We start from the raw sequence: 21,967 nt of genomic DNA, 5'->3' as shown, positions 1-21,967 counted from the left end.
TGTTCCTCCTCATTCAATAGCACTGCAGAAGAGGTCAAAAACAAAACCTTAGGGAAGAGGATCAGTTGCTATTGCAAGCACTTAGTAAAGTATTATATAAAAGATATGAGCTAGGGGAGGACTGGCAAGGATTATGCAGAAGTGAAAGGTTACAGAAGTTCTGTAAATTCAGGGGACTGAAACAATGGAGAAACCAAATGTTTTGAGACTTCAAATTATTTTTAGAAAAACTGGACTAAAAGGCTTTGATTTAGGGACAAGATCAGGTTCAGAATATAGTTTTCCCATCCAAGAACCTTAAAGTGGCTACCATTGCATGAAGAGAAGCTTGAGGGTGGGAAAGCAAAATCTACACAGCAAATCTTTGAACTGTATCCTAATAAACGCAGGGCATGTGATTATCGCTATACAAGACTAACTGAATAAAGTGAACTAGAAGGTTTTGAAAAGAATGGATTCTTATCTAACTGAAGCCATTCTCAGGAAGGTTAGAAGTGACAATGAATAGATTTGAATGATTTATGTCCATGAAACAGCTGTAGCTAAACATTCTTGTTCTTAAGTCCTGTCCTCCTAATTGCCACATTCAGCGACAGTGAAGGGCACACTTTAAATGCATGATAGCAAGCTATTGATTTAATGTTCATATTTTTAAGGCTATTAAAGGTCAAGAGCCATATAGAGGGAGGGCTTCATCTAATTAGTCAGGAATGCATGTCATCAATTTGTTAACTTGTTTAAATCTCAGACGTTTATTTTTTTTTTTCCCCAAAGACTAATAGTTTGGTGGGACAGAAATTGAATGAAATATGATTATTACTCATGTTTTTTATACCAAATATATAGCCATCCAATGACCTGCATGATTGAAACCACAAAATATTAAGTTCAATATTGTTAGCTTATCTTTGAAAACCATCAAGGAGGTAGGATGAGATCAGAGCAACAAGTAGAGCAAATTCCCTGATGGGATGAAGCAAGAAGCAAATGTTCAGCTTATGCTGAATTTGATTTTTCAACTTATTTTCATTTTCTTCTTATATAATTACACCAAGTGAGCCAAAGACTGCAAAAATATTGTTAGACTAATGGTTAGTGGGTTTTTCTAAGTCTTTGCCTTGTTAGAAACTGATATTATCTTAATAGGAAAAAAATCCCAATGGTTTAAGATGTTAGGCAAAGTTGACAGCTTTTTGATTAATCTTTGCATTATTCCAACGGGATATAATTTTCACCTCCCCTTCAAAGAAAGGACAGCTTAGCATACTGTTCTTTACTAGTGCACCTCATATCTTGAAGCTACCAGTGACACAAAAATTGTGATTCCATATAATCATATATTTTTATAACATTCAAAATAACACCGACTCAACAAATGTTCTCAACCTACACTGTTCTTTGCACTCTTAGAAACTACTTCCAGACTCTCAAAGTTGGCATGTGCCTCAAGAACCCAGTTAGATAGTCAGACCATCAACCTCTCCATATGACTGTAATAGAAACAAAACCCCAGAAAATGGAGTTCTTTCCCTGACTGAGTGAACTCTACTGTTTCCACTCCTTGAAACAAGTGAAGCCCTGGCTAAAGCCAATGCCTAACACCAGTGCATGGAGGATGCTGTCTAGTTTCCCTGAAATTATGATGACAGGAAAATTACTTGCATAGGGAAATGAAAAAACATTCCATTCTATGACAGCCCTTACACCTGAATATCAGAAGGAATCCCAGTTTGTCCCCAAACTGTTGAAATAGAATGTATCAGCTACTGTAATGTGATTTGGCAAACTATCTTTTCATTCAGCTGTGGAATTTCTAATCCTATTTTGACAGCCATCATATTATAGGAATCATAATTATAATTAATTTTTAATATTTATTGAATTTTCCCTTTATGCTATTAGCAGAGAGGTCAGAAATTTCATTTTCAAGATAAGAAGATGGAGGCTCAGAAAGATTAAGTCATATTTTCAAGGTCACTTAGCCACAATGGCAGTGCTGAGAATTAGTCCATGTTTGCTTTGACTTAGTGTCTACTTTTATCTATTAAAATGTGGAGGTGGACGCCTGGGTGGTTCAGCAGTTAAGTGTCTGCCTTCGACCCAGGGCGTGATCCTGGAGATCTGGGATCGGGTCCTGCATCAGGCTCCCTGCATGGAGCCTGCTTCTCCCTCTGCCTCTGCCAGTGTCTCTGCCTCTCTCTCTGTGTCTCTCATGAATAAATAAATAAAATCTTTTTTTAAAATATTAAAATTAAAATTAAAATTATTAAAATTAAAATGCGGAGGCTTGTGCCCAGAGATCCATGCATGGACTTCAGTGCTAAGTTTTAACACAATTTTGTGTATGTGTATATGTGCGTTTTCTCCTCCTAGAAAGAATATTCATCTTTTACATCAGTTCTTCGAGGAATATGTCAGTTCAAAAACTTCACTGCCCAAATGTCTGTAGAAGGGGAATAGTTTCCATCAGTGTGTCCCCTTAATTCATTATATTATTTGTCATTCATCTGATGTCTGCTATGCTTGTGTGTGACTGTCCATTTACCATGAACCACTGCAAACTCTCATATATTCAACAAGAATTCATAGTTGCATTCCTCCCTAAATTAGTAATGTTTGCTCCACAAACATTGTACCAATTTCTTCTCTTTTCTTTCCCTCTTTTTATCTATTGCTCTCTTAGCAATTCTGAACACTGATGTACCATTATGTATTTCAATATTGAACTCTTATGAATAACTAAAGAAATTGCTTGCATTTTAAAGTGCATCAGTGTTTTTTTAATTTTTACATTTAACTTGAAACATCCATGTGATTCAAAATTAAACTATAAAATCTATACTTCAAGAAGAATTGTTCCAACCTTGTCCCTTTCCACTGTCCTGTCCTTGATTCCCCAGAGATAATAGTTTTATTAGTTATAGGTGTAGATTTTCAGTTTTTCTTTGTGCAAATACAGAGAAGTCAAACGTGTATTCTTATATTCTTCCCTTCCCTACACAAAAGTAGAAAATTATGCACTGTCATTTCAAACTACTCTCACTAGTGTTATTGCTAGGTTCACTTTATTTGCATTTCTATTATCCAGTATCCTTCCTGAATTTCTAACCCATATTTTATCTTAAACTTGTCCGTCTTTGATAGAGTTTAAAGATTATTTAAGAGAAATGAATTCTCAAAACAAACAAACACCTACTTTTATACTTAAATTTTGTTTGGCTGGTTCTTTTGCCTGTTGATGATTTCTAAATTTTAGGATGAATAAAAAGCTGCAGTCAATTAAATATGTTAGTAGTATCTTTCACAAATTGTTCAAAGGATGAAAGACACAAATTAAAATCTATCTATCTATCTAAAAATTTTCATTGAGGAAGACAGAATGAGAATCTTAATGTGTACCCTTCCCTGTATATGTAAAATAATGATATAATAAACTTTAGAAATCTTCAGATCCTTATTGTATATAATATCTAACAAATTATTTGAAATTCTGATTAATGTTACCAAGAACAACTGCTCCTCAAAACATAATTTGGGTAAGAATGTCTCAGGATAATAAGCAGTGAAAGGAATTATTTTGAGTCCATCAATTCTACTCAATATTTCAAGCTCTGTAGAACATGTTCTAGCATCATTGCCTGTCAACTTCTGCTGTTGGGTGGGGTATCCAGGTAGAAATAATCCCAGGAGAATTTCAATTCAATACATTTTCCTAAAAAATCTATACTCTCTGTATATCCAATGTACTAATGTATTACATTTATAAGATATTATTACAAATTAAATGTGTTATTAATGAATTGCAATTTAGTTTAAAATCTACATAATCTCTCTGTTTACCCAGGATACTGCCATAGAAAAATTATATCAAGGTAAGAAATAAATCCACTGATTAGCAGTTTATTGTTAAGTATTTTTGTTGTAAACTCCACAGCTTAATATTAAGAGGAGTTTTCTTAATGTCCCTGTAATTAAAAATTACCTGGTGATGAACTGAGTCCTATTATTGAACCATGATTAAGGAAGCCACCTTTGAAGATAGAAATGTCAGAACTAGCAATAAGCATCATGAATTCTAAAGGATTTTTGTCTTTGTGTAGTATGTCAAGGGATTAGGTTTTATATATAAAACCCTTTCCCCTAGAAATTGATCTTTAAAAATATAGAAAATCCCTGTTGAGTCTTAGAAAATATGACATTTCCAAGTATAGATTTCAAATGAGTCATTCATGTTTAAAAACGCCTCTGTAGTCAAAGATGAGATAGATCCCAAATAAGTAAAATAAGGTCAGTGCAAAATCTTGGTTAAGAAAAAATCCATTCTAATAAGTGTAGTGTCATTTCCGTGGTTTCCTCTAGAAATATACTACATTTAATCACCCTGACCCCAGTGTAGTATTTAAAGATGACTTTCCTCTCTTTGAGAATGATTGTAAGTGCTTTATTTTGCCATTTACTGCCTGGAATACATCTTTCTTGTCTTATCCCAAATGTGAGAATCTATGTTTCAAGTTTCCCTTCATTGCTACCTCTCCCAGAAAGCCTTTCTAAAGGTCTTCCAATTGGGTATTTCTAGTTCTTTCAAACTACTATGTTTAGTTATCTCTTAGAATTCTTGATACACTCAAATATATACTTACCTCTCTTTTATCTTAGACTCTAAACTCCTTAAGGATAGGTACAATTCTGCTTTTACAACAATAATTGACAATGATTAGGGGTTCACAAAATGCCATTGAATGAGTTGATTTGAATATAATTCAATCCTGACCAACACTGGTGCAGTAAAGAGAAGGAGAATGCCTTTTATTTGTGCCATTTATGCAAACTAATATGACCTTTAATAAACTTTAATTTTCTTAAATGAGTCACTTTTGATATTTAGTAAATATACATAGTTTAATATCTATGAAATAATAGGATAGATGAGTATTCCAATACATTTAAACATATATGAAAAATTTTAAATGAAACCGTAATAGTGGGTCATCATACCACATAAAGTCTCTTAATAATGTCATTAATGCTTTATGAATTGCACTTAGAGAAACAACACTCTACTAGATCACCTTTTGTTGTTGAAATTTATTTTGGGTGACAAAGTAGTAGGTAATCAGCAAGTTGTCCTTGAGTGCACATCATACGTCCAGGATATTCTGGCTGAGGTAAAGGATAGAATAGGAGCACAAAGCATAGAGAGTCATATTTTCAGTGATGATTTACAGACTCAGATCTCTAATAAAAGTGCTCTCATCCCAAATGTGTTATTGAAAAAAGTTAAAAAAATAGATTTAACAAAGTTTTGTCTCATGGATTTGTGCTGGGTAACATTTTCTGAAATGTAAGATGATTCAAATATACATTCTTGTTGGCTAGACAATTCTTCATCTCCCTAGCTTGGAGCTTCATAGGCATTATATTTTCAAAATCTATTTTCCCTGTTTTATACTCATGGACATCTGATATAGGTTGTGTATGTTCTTATTTCTCCTTTTTAAAGTATACATTCATTTGTATTATAATAACTGTGACTATGTAGTCATGAAATGAGAAAACTGGCATCAAAATGGGGAGAGAAAATACTTCTGATAAACTTTCATTATTGTCCCTCATATATTAAAAAGGGAAAGTTTTGTGGCTATGTGTGAATTGCTTTAACCTCATCTTTATGCAGAATGATTTTGAAAATGTTAGTGATCTAATAACAAGACACCTGACAGTAGAAAATAATACTCTCTTTATTGGATTGGAGGCAAAGCTAAAAAAGTAATAGCCTCATTATTTTTGCACTAAGCATCCCCAGATTAAGTGAACCTTGCATCTGGCAGCTGAATCAATGTTTAGTACAACTGCAGAGTAAGACACATTGCTTGTGTTCCTGCGGTTTCAAAAGTGGACATATTTTTCATGTCTGCTATTTTGATATAAGACTCAATTCTAATAGTATTTCAACAAAAATATGTTTTGGGGGAATTAGTTTCCTAGTTGATAAGATTCTGACAATGATTGATGGTTGATACTTCTAATCCATTCATAAATGCTTCAGTACTTTGATTGCCTTTGGAAGTAAAACTAAGACCCGAGGAGAAATATTCTATTCCTTTGAAACATGGCTTGGACCTAAAACAGCAAAATTTAAATCAGTGGCAACATAGCTCTGATGTCACAGCAATTGAAGCTGTGGTTTTTGGATTTCACAAAATATGCAGCACAATCTTAGTTTTTATAATTACCATTCATTAATGATTATGTAGGTCATTGAAATACATGTCCTTCGGTTCTTCATGTGGCATTTTAAAGTATGACAAATTAGATCTAAGACTGATTCCAACTCTTCAGAATAAAAATAATCATTCTACTTCAATGTCATAATCCTTGTTGACTTATCCTTCTTGGATGGTTGGAAAAGAGCATAGCTAATCCTTTTGGTCAAAAACATCCTAGATTTTAATTTTTATAAATTGAGAAGATGGCTCTATTAGAGGGGCTGGTTTGGAAAGGTCTCTCTGAAGACTAATATTTGAGTAGTGTTCTGAATAAAGGGAGGAGATAAGTTACTATCTAAGAAAAAAATATTCACAAGAAAGAGAAGGACAAGTCAAAGGCTGTGAGTCAGGTTAGAGGTTGGTATGCTCATGACCTGCAAAAACTCCAAGGAGCAGTGAGCTTAGGGAGAATGGTTGAAGGTAAGATTGGCAGTTATAGTGATGTATTTACACTTTACCATACTATGATGGGAAATACACGGAGGTTTTGAATAAGGAAGTAATAAGATCTGATGGACATTCTAAGATTTTTCTGACTGCTGGGTGGAGAATAGAATATAGAGAACACGGGATAAAAAAGGAATATGAGTAAACTATGTATTTCAGTAGTCCAGGTAAGGACTAGGTAAATTTTAAGAGCTGAAGGCCATGTAGGTGTCAATAAATGATCATATCTGGGAAATTTTTAAGCTAAAGCTAAAAGGAAATGCTACAGTTTTAAGTGTGGATTCTGGGAGAAGAGAGGAATTTGGCCTGGACAACTGAACGGATGGTAGCACTGTTTCCCAGCAGTACCCAGGGCTAAACTGATAAGGAATGGTTTAGGGGTAGGATCAGCAGGAATTGACATGAGGTCTAGAGATCAGAGTTGCAATGTATATTATCTAAGAATCATCAGTGAATAGATGGCCATGAGAGTGGATGAAATAATCTAAAGAATTTGAATAGGGAAAAGGAGAGGTCTTAGGATGGGATCTTGTGGGACTGCAGCATTCAGGAACAAGGAAGATCTGAGGAAGATCAGACCCTGAAGTTACAGGAGAACCAGGAGGTTCTATTGTACCCAGAGGCAAAAGATTAAACCAATTCAAAAAAGATCAAATGTGGGTGAGAAGTTGTGTATGATGGGGACTGTGAAATGCTCATTGAACTTAGCACTTATGGAATACAGATGCTGACAAGGGAAATTTAAGTGGAGAGATAAAAGAGACAACTTGGTTGGCACAGGCTCAAGAGGAAAGGAGGGTAAGAGAATGGAGACAGTGATTCTAGGCAAGTCTTTTGAGGTATTATTTTATTATAAAAAAGCAGAGGAGAGAAACAGTGGTTTAAGGGAGATAAGGAACAACAGAAGGTATTCGTTTCCTCTAAAGTCCAATAAAGAAGGAAACATTTACAACAAAGAACAAAGGGGAAAGGATTGTGGAAGCAATGTCTTTGAGAAGACAAGAGGAGATGGAATTCAATGCATAGATGAAAGTGTTGGACTTAGATCCCTACAGGGGCAGTTCAACAATTGTAAGATGAAAGACACAATATGTGAATGCAGATGTGTGCTAAATGTTGATTTAGGCAGAAAAGAAAAAGACAATATTTCTGATTGTTTCAATATTTTATTTAAAAAAAATCCAAAGGCATCAGCTGAAGTTCAGAAAGAAAAAGAAGATGTCAGAGAGTCGAGGGGTGAGTTGAAGGTGTGAAGCATAAGTCTTACAGAGTGGGAAAGTGACTTCACTAAGATAATACAGTAGGATAATGTGGTAGCTCTGCTTGGCAGAGCTGAGAGTCCACTTGAAATTTGTGATCATAAATTTCAAGGGATACTATCAGCATGCTGCATGTCCTATTCTAGTCACATGCAGATGTTTGGACAGAAGTATAGTGTGAATATACAGAATTATGCTCAATAGGATAAAGATTATTCTGCATAAGTACAATAGGAGTATAGAAGAAGAAGAGGGTGTGTGCAAGGAAGTAATTATAGTGACAGGATATAGGATGTGATATACAAAAGGACTGGCACAGGAGAAAAGTGGGCTAGTGAATCTGAAGAGTTATAGGAATAAAAGTATTAGAGAAAATGAGCTGGGAATATAGAAAAGATTAGTTGAAGAGCAAGGTACTTGAAATTAGCATGATTGATATGCTGGAGATGAGGTAGTGATCAGTGAAGAAAAAAGTCTAGTTACAACCATGCGAAAAAGGTGGTTGGGATTCAGGAGGTTAAGAAATTGAAAAAGAAAGAAGAAAGAAAGAAGAAAGAAAGAAAGAAAGAAAGAAAGAAAGAAAGAAAGAAAGAAAGAAAGAAAGAAAGAAAGAAAGAAATTGAAGGTCAGTGTTAAATGCTGAATTCTGAAATCATAACAGCAGTAGTGCAGACATTAGGACAGCAAGGCATGTACTAAAATCTTCAACGATCCAGAGGTTAATATACATCTGCATTAGTGAGCGATGGCTGACAGTATCCATGAGGGATACCTGAGAGCAGGTGCTTCTAATGAGATTTTAGGGGAGGAGGGAAAAAATAATGAAGGGTCCCGAAGTATAAGCTAGGATTACCGCAAGCTCTGAGATCCTCCGAGATACTAGAAATTAAAAATATGAGAATATTGAGTAATCTCTTAAAAGGCTTTTAAGTACAAGGAAAAGACACAAGGACTTGGACTTTGTTGGCAAGTGTGTACTGTATATCTTCTCTGTGGCCTGAAGATGTATTTTCATCTTTCCCTGTCCTGTTCTGTGCCATGGGTGGCTAACTTGTTTGAATTACATCCCTTGTTTACCAGCTTCTGGTTGGATTTGACCAACAGAAGATTTGAGGGGAAAAGGAAAGTGAGGTCATTTTTTTTTTCCATCCTCTCTTACTCCCTTGTTGGGTTCTGTGTGAGCTATTATATCCTTTAACTAACGATCCCGGGATCTGAGACACCTGGGTGGCTCAGTGATTGAGTGTCTGCCTTCAGCTCAGGATGTGATCCCAGAGTTCTGGGATCAAGTCTCATATCGGGCTCCTGCAGGGGGCCTGCTCCTCCCTCTGCCTGTGTCTTTGCTTCTCTCTGTGTCTCTCATGAATAAGTAAATAAAATCTATTAAAAAAATGTAAAGATCCCAGGATCTGTTATGTGATCTTCTAGACACAGCTCTCTTACTTCCCATGTTACGTTAACTGCCCTTTGCCCTTGCTCTTTCAAGCCTACTCGTTATGATAGTCCTCTATTTCTAGTCCTGGCATACTGCTCCACATCTCGTAATTTCCCATACTCTGTCCAAATGTGTGCAAAAAGCATTCTCAAATTACCTACTTAGACTACATCGTTTCCTACTATAATAATGACCAAATACAGTAAATGGTGCTAGGGGTGGCCCCCACAAGTGGACCTTTAAAAGAGGTCCTGAAATTGGATTGCTCAGAGATTTGAGGTAACTCTTTTGCTGCTAAAAAACTGGGAGTGAGTAATCCAGAATCTTTGGTAAGTAGCATGCAATGTGTACATGCAGCAAGTAATGAGACTAAGTAGCATGCAGAGTGCTTGGAGACCAAGGGCTGTGTTGATCTGCTACAATAGCCACAACAGTAATTATAAAGATTATGCCATTAGCTAGCTTACTCTGAAGGCCATATAGTACAACCAACTTCTGACATACTGACAGTTTCTGATTAGACAGTCAAAAGGCTTGTTGAAATAATTACTAGTACACAGTTGTAATTATACAGCCATCATGATCCTATCCCTGGCTCTGCTGTACGTTCACTGCTTTGGGTGCAGTAAAGGTTTTGGTGTTTAGGTCTCTCTAAGTCTTTATATGTGCTCTGGGACCTCAATTAACCTTATTCAATTCTGTTATTAGAAGTTAAATTAAGGTAATTTATTACCATGTAAATAAAAGTTATCAGCATATTTCAATGATGAATTAAGAAAATGTGGCAGTTGCTGTGCTATGAGCAATGTTGAGCGACCTACGAAGTTACTGGCTTTGGTAGGTTATAGCACTTCAAACTTTGCTGGAAAAAATTAAAAACCTACCTATCATGTCAGGTACAATTTCTTCACCTTCTCTTCCCACTTTCTCTCTGGTCTCAGGGAATTAAAATGTTGTATGGTAGAGTCTGAATGCTGGGCCATCCATATAACTCTCTAAGACAAGTTAACTTATTATATCTAGGTCATGTTTTCCTCTACTATAGAATTTGATTATACTACCTTCTTGTGTTTTTGTAAGAATGAAATAGGATAAGGAATGTGGCTAGTGCAGTGTTCGGAACATAGATAATGTGCAACGAAAGTTCTACCTGGATCCTTGGCTCCAAATTTCACCTTGGGAAGAATCACCCAAGCTTTATCAAGGTCATTTATGATTTACAAATAGAATAAATCAGAAAGCATAGATTGGTAATGTTGTAATGAATATGTGTGTGTACATGCATTCAGAATATTCTATAGGCTTCAACAAATATTTGCTTAACACTAGAAAATGCTTCTTTAGCCAGAATATTCATCTGAAATTACAAAAATGCAATTCACCCCTTGTTAGGAATAGGACTGTGTTTCCCAAAAAAAGATATATTGATGTTACCCTCATTACTTCAGAATTTTATTTCAAAATAGAATTGTGCAGATGTAATTAGTTAAGATGAGACCTTAGAGGAGTAGGGCGGCCTCTAATCCTATATAAGTGACAGCCTTAGGAAAGGTGGTCATAGAACGCCATGTGTCCCTGAAGGCAGAGAATACAGTGATGTAGTTGCCCGCCAAAGAACCCCAAAGATTTCTGGGGTTCTCACTAGAAGTGAGAATGGAGCCACGAAGAATTGTTCCTACAGGTGTTAGAATATAGTCCCACTGACACCCTGATTTCAGACTTCTAGGCTCTGGACCTGTGAAACAATAAATGTCTGTTGTTTTAAACTACCCAGTTTATAGTACTCTGTAATCACAGCCCTATGAAACAAATATAGACCTAAAAGTTAGATACAAATTGTTTCTACAAGTAGTAGGAATCAGTAGAAAATAGCTTTCAGAACTATGTATGCTTGGCTGTGCAGAATCATGCAGAGAGATGTGGTTCCAAACCATCTAAAGCCACCAACTATAGGATGACAACCACAACCATGAGATATATCCTGCATAGGACAGAGACCTCAGCACTTCTCTTACACAAAACATGTTGAAATTGGATTAGTTTTGCCTATTTTCCATTTATCGATCTATTTTATTACCTTTTTCTTCCCTACCATTTAGCCAAGCAGATGATGTTCTCAGATATTTTTCTTTGTTACTCCTTAAGTCTTTCATTAGTCCAAATGATGATTTAGGCAAGTCCAAAATATTTTGATTACTATCTCCTGAAAAAACAATGGCTAATTGTGTCCTTATCCTCCAAATTCAGAACTTTCACAATAGGTCAAAATAATGGTGATCTGGTGATTACCAAAAAGATCAATTATCACACTATTTATAGAAGTCATATGTATATCTTAATAAAGATATACTGTTATACAGAACCTCTCCCTCTATTATTTATTACCAACAGGAAAACTCACAAAAAAAGGGACATGCACATTGCTTTCGCTACAGAATAAATTTATTTATAGCAACACACTATATATGCGTGTCGTTTAGGTCAGAACATATTGAAAAGAATCAATCTGGAGATGAATATTAAGTGTCTTTCTAATTAGTGAAAGACATTACTTTTAATCCCCAGGGATCATTCCTATACTGCTTATGCTGATATTAGAGGGATATTTTTTAATGTTCTTCATGGAAGAATGTCTTTGGGAAAGGTGGGAAGGTGTCAAAATTGCTGAATTATTAAAGCTTTAATATAGTTTCCATAGGGAAAACCTTGTAGAGTATTCCTGGCAAGGTAATTTGGGAAGGTAACCAAGCCATGTAAACTGGTAGATCAGCCAAGAAGGAAGTCAGATGTAAGATGAGAACCTCAGTAATCTGAATCATTTCAGTATGGCTGCTTTATTTATAAATGGACTAGGTAAAATATCTCATTAAATAAAGAGTAATTTTCCAAGGGGAAGACTAAATATCCACCACACAGGATAAGAATAAACATAACAAATGCCAAACATTCAGCTAGAACAAACTGTGAAATTAGTTTTCCTCCGCCTAACAGAGAACAAACAATGGCCTTCCATGTTTATTACTTATCAAGCTCGTTCCTCAGGGAATAATTTATTCCTACAAAAGCTTTGAATGACCATTTTGTATTAGGTTTACTTCACATAAAGGCAGAATCCTAACTTCCATGCTTTTAATTCAATTATAATGTGTGGCCTTTTATAAAGCAGATGATAAATTAGGCTGTAGCAATATTTTCTAGTGCCGGGTGACACCAAGTGTGTTCTGTAGACTGGGGCTGCTCCGCAAGTTATTGGTACCAGAATGCAGCAAGTACAAAGATTATAAGTTTTAAAAACCTTCCTAGCATTTTGACATTGTCATGACATCTAAGCCTGTGGTCAGTGAATTCTTCTCATTGAACAGGGGCTAGAATAGTTTGTATGTCCTTGAACTTGCATGGGTTGCATACAGCAGGAGTTTCCTACTGACTGTGCGGAGATGGACCGTGAACTAGTCTTTGACAGAAAAGCAAAAACAAAATGTCCTGTAATATAGGCAGCTTGGGAAGCACTGGGATAGTGAGAATGGTATGGAGTTTGGAATCAGAAAGGCCCAGGTTCAACTCTAACACTATATTCCATACTCCATGTCATCCTGAAGACACTACTTAACTTCAAAACGTGGAAATGGTAATTCTTTTCATAGAGATCACGGAGAACATTAAATGGAAAGCCTGCCCGTGAATAACACAGTGACTCACCAGGGCTTCACAGGTACCTGACTAACTTCTGTTCTTGTAATTCCTCTCCCACCAAGGAAGGTATCACCCCCATACCCAGGATGACCAGATTTAGTACTCTAGGAGAAACAACTTCTAATGGGACCAGTAAAGTAGAACAGCTAGTAATACCAGGATGAAATTCTCTGCATAAAATAGACAAACTATAATACACTGTGTGTGTGTGTGTGTGTGTGTGTGTGTATTTAACATCTAAATCATCTTTTAATCAGACACTAACAAATTCATTGCCAACCAGGTCTTCTGAAATCCTCCCTGCCATTCTTCAGTGAACTAGATTTTTCTTTCCAATCAAGCTCTAAGCTTGGGTAAAGGCGTAATGTGATTCCTTTTGTTCCACTCCATTACTTACTTCATATGAAAACCTGGGTACAATTCAGATCTACCCAGATTGATTAAAGCCTAACAGGATTGCTACATTTTTCACGCATATTTAGGTATCTCTGAATATAGACCTCACGGTTCACATATTTAGATGTGTATTCTATGCTGCTCCTTGCTTCTACTGTGTAGATACATGCCTTTAAAAAAAAAACTGGGATCCCTGGGTGGCGCAGCGGTTTGGCGCCTGCCTTTGGCACAGGGCGTGATCCTGGAGACCCGGGATCGAATCCCACGTCAGGCTCCCGGTGCATGGAGCCTGCTTCTCCCTCTGCCTGTGTCTCTGCCTCTCTCTCTCTCTGTGACTATCATAAATAAATAAAAAAATTTAAAAAAAAATTAAAAAAAAACTGATTAGGATAGTGAAAGATAGTGACCAGTGATGTCCATTAAAGCTTGCTTCAGAAATACAAAGGACAGGTCAAGAGATGCAAGACAAATGTCAGAAGCCTGATATGAAAACAAAAACAAAAACAGAAACACAAAGTTTTGGCTAGTGTTTAAAAATGGGTTCATCATACAATCTGAGAAACTGCAAGACAGCCTTCACCAATCAGAGGCCCTATAGACTGTGACTCCCCCTCCTGAAATTATGTTAAAAAAAAAAAAAACTTAGTAAACCTAAAGTAAAAGTACAATGGATTAATACGACTTTAAAACATCTCTTAGGATAAAATCAAGAAGGCTGTAAGGTTACTTGTTTTTCCTCCTATAGACACTTTTTGGTCTTGAAAATAAATAACATTTGGGCAAAGGATATAAATAGGGGGTCAAATGACTAAATAAACATATGAAAGATGTTAAATATTGTTCATAATTAAAGAGATAAACATTTAAATGGTAATAATATTTCTTACATGTCTCATAGCTCAGACTGGCCAAGATGAAAACATGATAGAATACAGTATTGGTTAGCATGTGCAAAAGACAAAAATTCATTCTGTTGGTAGGATCCAAATTGATGCAACAATGTAAAAGAAGAAAAAAATAACAATATCTGTCAAATTTAGAAATACACATAACCTTTGACAAGAAAATTCCATTGTTAAGAATTTACTATAAAATAATCTTGCAAAAATTTGACCAAATATGTAAATGAGGATGTTCATGGCCTTGTTGCTTATAGTATAAAAAAAATGGAATAATCTAAATATCCATTATGATGAAACTAGAAAAACAAATATGGTACATAATAAAAAATGAGCAGCACGGGCCATCCCATTTTAGTAAAGTGAGGGTTGTGTGTGTGTATGTGGAGGTGTGCACCATGTAGGGCAGAGTTGTCCAAAAGGACAGGAAGCAGATGGCACATTCAAATAAGTATAATTTAAGGAGTGTTTGATAAAAAAAAAAATGAGTGATATTGGTATTGGAACCTAAGGAATAGTTCATACCCTGGGATTGGCTTCAGTTTAGACCTTATAACCCTGGGCCCGATGATGGGCAGCAGTCAGCAGTTAGCAGAATCTAGAAGCTCAGAGACTTGTAGAAATGTCTATCTTGCAAGAGGATCTATATAGGAACACAGCCTACTTCAGCAAGACAACAGGGAGGAGACTAAATCAATAATTCCTCAGTCCTCACTTCCACTGCTCCTTCTGACTTCCTTCTGGAGCTTCTGATTGGCCCTACACAATTAGAAGCCAGAGGCTAAGGAAACCTATTGAGAGCAGTCTTTTGGGACAGAGCAGGGATATGGGGAGACACAAGGAGGGTATGCAACACGGCATGTGTGTACACACATGTGCACACATGTTTACACATATGAAAGAGAGGAGAGAGATCTGCCTGTCATCATTATGTTCGTTCAAATATTATCCACGAAGTGAGATTTGAAATGAATTTTACTTTATACTTTTCAGAGTAATTCTTTTTCTTATTAGATGGATATGATTTTTATATTGAGAAACAACAATATAGGTATTTTTTATACAAAATCAACAAAATAAGATTGGTGGAAATTAGATAAGATAGAGGAGACATGATCCAAAGCTGGAAACAGATTTTCCTTAACTGTGGTTAAACCTACCCAACTGTGCAGGAGCTCATGCTGTCTCTAGCGCTTTGTAGTGAAAGAAACCAAACAAAGGGAAAGCTTAGCATTAAGAAGCACAGAAGTATATTGTGGAAAACCTCCCCAAATGATGCAGAAGCAGAAGGAATGAGAATTAAAGACACAAAAGCTATTTCCACTTAACCTCAAGTCGTGAGTCAGAATACAGAATACACCAGAAACCTATCTTCTCAAAACAGATAGAGGTGATTCACTACCATGGCTTATAGAAAGGTCATGGAACCCAGGATAAAACAGGTTAGAAATCAGGTCAAAAATAGAAAAATTGTACCTGTATTAGCAATGCTTAATATGAATTTCATCTAAATAAAAGCTGACATGAATTTCTAAATTGTTTTCCAAGAAAACATGTTTGTTTGAGGATAGAGCAATGACAAAGCAGAGATGTGAAGTATTTAAATCTTAGCTTAAATATCCACTTGTGTCCATGACCTTGAAAGTCTGTCACACAATATCTACAGATCAGTATATCCAGCAGCATGAGCAATAGTATGAATTAGATCACTGAGATAAAGTAAAAACTCTATAGGGAACAAGGCCTCTGATTTTTTTCATGTGCCATAAGTGAATTGCTAACCTAGTTTTATTTGCTGTAACTTTGAGAATATCTAAGGGTACTCCAACTTGGCCCTTACCCTAATCAAAAATAGAAGGTACCCTGAGGCCTCGGACTGTCTTTCCTCACTGATGACGTATTTGTAGACACGGTATCGTCCCCATGTAACATTGGATGGAAAGGCTGTAAATAGCCCTTGCCTTTGACCAGGCCCTGTCTTGGTTTTTGCCTGCCACCACTGCTGATTTGTATTATGTAATATTCCAGGTTGTGGATAATGTATCTTCAATCTTCAAAAGCAGCTAATCTTTCAAGAAACACTGAGTCTTTTACTATATACTATATACCTGTACTAGGTATAGTGTCTAAGGTTAGGGATAGACCAATGAACAACATAGTCATAATATCTACCCCCATGGAGTTCAAGGATAAGTGGATGTGATGATGGTTATTTAAGTGTGTCAACTTGGTTAAGTCATGGTTACCAGATATTTGGTCAAACACCAGACTGGGTGTTGCTGTGAAGATATTTTTAGATGAGATTAACATTTAGATCAGTCACTTCTGAGTAAAGCAAATTACTCTCTATTAAGTGAGGGGAGCCTCATCTAATCAGTCAAAGGCCATAAGAGAAAGTAGACTGACTTCCCCCAAGGAAGAGAGAATCCTGCCTTTAGACTGCCACAGGATCCCAGCTATAATATAAGCTCTTCCCTGAATCTTTGGCTGCCTGCAGGGCTGCCTGAACAATTTGGGGCTTGCTAGCCTTCACAATTTCATGAGCTTATCCCTTAAAATCAATCTTTCTTTCTCCCTCCCCTTCCTCCTCTCTCTCTCTCTCTCTCTCTCTCTTCTCTTTCATTTATACAAAAGCCCAGAAGGAGTACTCTCACCAGGAATTGAATCAGATTCTGCTAGCACTTTGAATCTTGGACCACCAGCCTTCAGATGTGTAAGAAAATCAGTTTCTGTTGTTGAAGCCGCTCTGTCTATGGCATTCTGTTACAGAAGCCTGAACTGACTAAGGTACCAACAGAATTGAGATTCTTCGTCCTTTACAATGTCCTCTAGGGAGAGAAACACTTTTCTGGACATTTAGATAAGTAGATACTAACTTCTTCCAAATCTTTTTGAAAACGAACACATGACTGTTTGTCTCTCCACGTATTATATACTTAGCATCTCCTCTTGCCACCTGCTCTGTAAACCATTGAGGATCCTAGTGTTTATCTTTCAAAGGACTGCATGATACCAATTAAATGCTTGCTCTAATGCTTGACCTGTTTTTTGCCTTGAAAAACAGAATGTGTACTGATTAAAGGCAGATATCTAGAACTACAGTACACAGCTCTAACTACAGCCCCACATTACTAACCTCTGTATGTCAGATGGTTTGTGGCATAAATTTAGTTAAGTCAACATGTGTAAAAGACAGAGAGCTGGCCTCGGTTCATGGAAGCACTAACATATTAGTTTTAATATACTCTAAAACTTGTTGGTATTGTCATACCCACAGCTCTCTTCCTACCAATATACCTAGGTCTCCCTAGAAATTGCTGGAATGAATCCATTGGGTGCAATGTTTCTTTAGGGGTCTACCCCTTCCCATGTAGCCTTTCTAACCACCCACCAAGGCTACCTTAACATCTTTGTAGTACTTTAAAATATATATTTATTTATTTATTTGTTTGTTTGTTTACTTATTTATTTATATATAGAGAAAGCAAAACATGTGTAAGGGGAGTGGAAGAGAGAGATTCTCAAGCAGGCTTCATGACGAGCATGGAGCCCAACTCAAGGCTTGATCTCACAACTCCGAGATCATGACCAGAGCTGAAATCAAGAGTCAGACACCCAACTGACTGAATCATACAGGCACCCCACATCTTTGTAATACTTTTGGTCTTAGCTAAGTATTTGCTACAAATCACTCGATCATAGAAAGACGGTTTTAAAGGGAAAAAAATACACAATTCGTCATTAATATTTATCTTACTCCTATGGCTATCAACCATTTTATTGCCCGTAATAGACACAGGCCTTGGAATAGGTGCTTCATGGATCTTATTTAGTCAAAATTCATTTAATCGTTACATCTCATGTATGTTTATCATCCACTTTTGAAGGCTTGTTATTACTGTTTTTCACGATGGTTCTTTTAAATATTTTCAATTTGAAGCTAAGAAATGCTTTCATTCTGGCTTGCCTCGGCAACTTTTGTTATCAAAACATTTCTCGAGAGTCAGCATTTCTGAATTACTTTTCACTGTGTTCAGTGATCAAGAGTCTTTTAAGTGGAACAGTTGGTGTAATCATTCTAGCAAAAAGTACATTTCTGGGTAATAAGTGACCCTAAAACATTTACAATTCTAAGAGATCCAAATGCAGGAAGAGAGTGTCTAATGCAGTTCTTCATATAATCAGGTAGAAACAGTTCTATATTACTGTAGCCCACAGTTCCCCAGGCTTCCCCATTTTGGAGCTGAAACTGAGGCCATTGGGAGATGAATTTTGTCTTTACTTGATCATAAACACCAGCTCCCAATAATGTCTCCCCTGTCACCCCTGTTATTCAAGTTCTGCTGACAGCCCCTTGAAGATTATCTTTGCAAGTACATTTTAAATAGTAGGACCAACCCTCACCTGGCAACAACACAGAGATTTTGGAGATTCTGCTAAGCTCTGCTCTGTTATTGCCATTTTATCAGGCACTATAGATTCATCTAGTAGGTGCTTCAACTCCTCACTAAGCCCCATAGACTTTGCTAGGTATTTGGAAAATATTTTTCTTTGGGAATTGTGTTAATTTCATAGGGTGGCTATAGCAAAGTAATACAAACTGAGTGCTTTAAAAACAAACAAACAGAAATTTGTTATTTTATACAACGTAGGCTTGGAGTCTGAAATGAAGGTGGTGGCAGGCCTGTACTCTCTCTGAAGGCTCTGCAGGAATCCTTTGGCTTCCTAGCTTTTGGTGGTTGCCATCAATCCTTGGCATTCCTTGGTTTGTAGATACATCACTACTCTGTAGTTATGTGCCATCTTTCTTTTATGTACTTTTGTGTCCAGATCTCCTCCTTCCTATAAAGACATCTAATTGTATTAAGGTACATCCAACAACAGTATGACTTCACTAACTTCACTGCTTTGGAAAAAAAAAAAAAACCCTATTTCTAAGTAAGATCACCTTTGCAGTTACCAGGGTTTAGGTCTTAAACATATCATTTGGAGAACACAATTCAACCCAGTATAGGGACCAGGAAGCCGTTAAACGAATATTTATTGAGGGTTTACTACCTGCCTGGCATTCTTGGTATGCCTACAGGGCATTGCTATTGCCTCTTTCATTCCTATCTATCTCTGCCTTGCATGCAGCATGCACTATGGTCTCCTATCATTTTCTTGGGGAGTGGCCAGACCACTAATAATGTGGATGCTTTTCAGATGCCAGGGCTGCATGAGTCAATGGCAAAAGGACAGGACTACGTCTCTTTCCCTTTTATAATGTCTCTATAAAGGAGGGGCAGAAGCAGTGCTATTTGTGCCTAGGAATCTTGCAGAGTTTTATGTAACGTGGCTCCTTCCCTATTCATTCTACTGAGGGCATAAAGTGTGATTGAATGGGTGGGACAACATTAAATGAAAGACCTGAGCTGTAATCAGGGAAGACAAACAACAACAACAGCATTTTCTGACCCTATGGTTTTAAAACTGGTCCCAAATCCTCTCCCTGGGATCTTTTTTTAAGAAATGTTTCTGAGAGAGGGCTGCATGGGTGTGACTCTGTCAACTAAGCCTCTGCCTCTGGCTCAGGTCATGATCCCAAGATCCTGGGATACATCCCACACTAGGTTCCCTGCTCAGCACGGAGCTTGCTTCTCTCTCTCCCTTTGCCTGCAGCTCCCCCTGCTTGTGCTCTCTCTGTCTGTCAAATCAATAAATAAAATCTAAAAATAAAAAATAAAATAAAAGTTTCTGAGCTATCTCAGACTCTCTTTCAATGGACTTTGGTCATGCTGCTCCTATACACAGTGCATGCTCACAACTTAGGTCATGAATACCATTAAGCCTTCTGGACAATCCGCTTCATCTCAAACGATCTGTCCCATCTCTCCTATTTTAAATGCTAGTGGCATTCACTATCAAGGGAATACCTAATATCATGTTTTGAAAATGCAGGCCCAGTTTCAGATAGATCTCAGATCTTAAAAATGTCAGTTCTTAGAAAAGGATTGAAAATAATGATTCTTGTGTGCTTACCGTTTGCTCGATGCTAGAGTGAATTCGTGTATATATCTGACTAGATCCTCACAGATATTCATGAAATAAATGGCATTATCACATCCACTGTGCAGTTTAAAAAACTGATATAACTGTTGTGAAATCAATCAATCAATCAATCAATCCATCAACTGCCAAGGTTACATAGCTACAACTGTTAGTTAGCCTGCTGGTTCTTAACAATTTTTGCATTTTGCTTCTGCCATTATCGTTCATGCCACACAGTGTACACAGTGCTTAAAACTATACTCTATAAATATCTTGTGGGGTTTTATTCTTTTAAAGTTGATGAATAATCAGTAAATAAAACATACCTTGAATGGTATAGGAAGCTGTGTGTGGGAATAAAGCAGACATGTGGAACTGTGTGCTGGCAAACAGCAGGAGTCCCATATTCGTGTTTACTGCTGAATTTAAGGGCACATAATCTCAGAATGTGTCATTCTTATAATCAGCCACTGAATTGTTTTACTCACAAATTGCATCTCCCAGTGTAATGTATACATTGTTATCCTCACAACTAAGGTTCATGCTCTGTTGGCTCCTCCATCTGGGGCTGTATGCAAATATTTTTTTATATATGCACACATAAATTTCCCAAACACAAATCCAATTTATTGGTATTAGCATGTGTTTTCACCCTCCAATATGCTGAGAGACAGAATTTATGTTGGATACTTTGTAAAAACAGAATTAGATGTAGATTCAGAGCTAGAACTGTCTCTGTTAGGATAATGTATTCCTTCATTTTGCTTCTTCCTTTTCCTCCTCTAATTTTTTTCTAAATGGGTCAAATGAGGCTAAAGCCTAACTGAGCAGCTTTATTTGTTTGACATAATTACTAATTTGGTAGCAGTCTCTTTTATGTATGACTGGTGATTTTTCCTCCTTTTCTATTTGTTTTATTTTATTTTTTTTTTTAATTTTTACCATTTTGAGCTAACATAACTTATCCCAGGCAGCAGAGAAAAGAAAGCACATGTCCTCGGTTTGCAAACTGATGTCCCTCCGTACCAGTTTGCTATAATAAGGAGCCTGCCTTCAACAATTGCATCGAGTGATAATGATCCATAGTGGTCCCTTTGAACAGCTTTTATTATCATTCTTCATCCATCCAGAACCCATTATATTGAAGGCAAGACCACCAATTATGTGTCAGACACTGGTAAATATTTAAATGATTCTCAGGCTGTGGACTTTCCAGGTCAGTATTTGGCTCCTACAGTACAACCCAGGCTTGGACTCCATCAGAATACAGATATTTCTAAGCTTGAGGTTAATCTTTATGGTAAGAGATACATATTTACTTTGAGTAGTGTGAATATTTGTCAATGGACAAATCATTTTCCCTGTCCCTTGGCACTCATTGTTTTCATCCGTGAAATAAGATTGCTCAGTTCAGACACAATGTTCCTTGATTCAGATGATCCTCCAACGATAACCCATGATTATATCAGTCTGCTTATGTTTATAACTTCCTATGTAGTTTGTTTTTTATTTTTTTAATTATAGTCAAATTCTTGATCATTG

General features: G+C 36.6%; 1 long non-coding RNA gene across 3 annotated transcripts in view; it reads right to left on the bottom strand.

Moving 5' to 3' along the window:
• Window positions 1-21,967, bottom strand: part of LOC112655343 (uncharacterized) — a 211,118-nt gene that overhangs the window by 87,009 nt on the left and 102,142 nt on the right. The gene's annotated exons all lie outside the window — the stretch shown is intronic.

The sequence above is a fragment of the Canis lupus genome, chromosome 9, assembly GCF_003254725.2.
Source record: "Canis lupus dingo isolate Sandy chromosome 9, ASM325472v2, whole genome shotgun sequence".
NCBI classification, from domain to species: Eukaryota; Metazoa; Chordata; class Mammalia; order Carnivora; family Canidae; genus Canis; species Canis lupus.
This window is presented reverse-complemented; position numbering and strand designations above follow the sequence as displayed.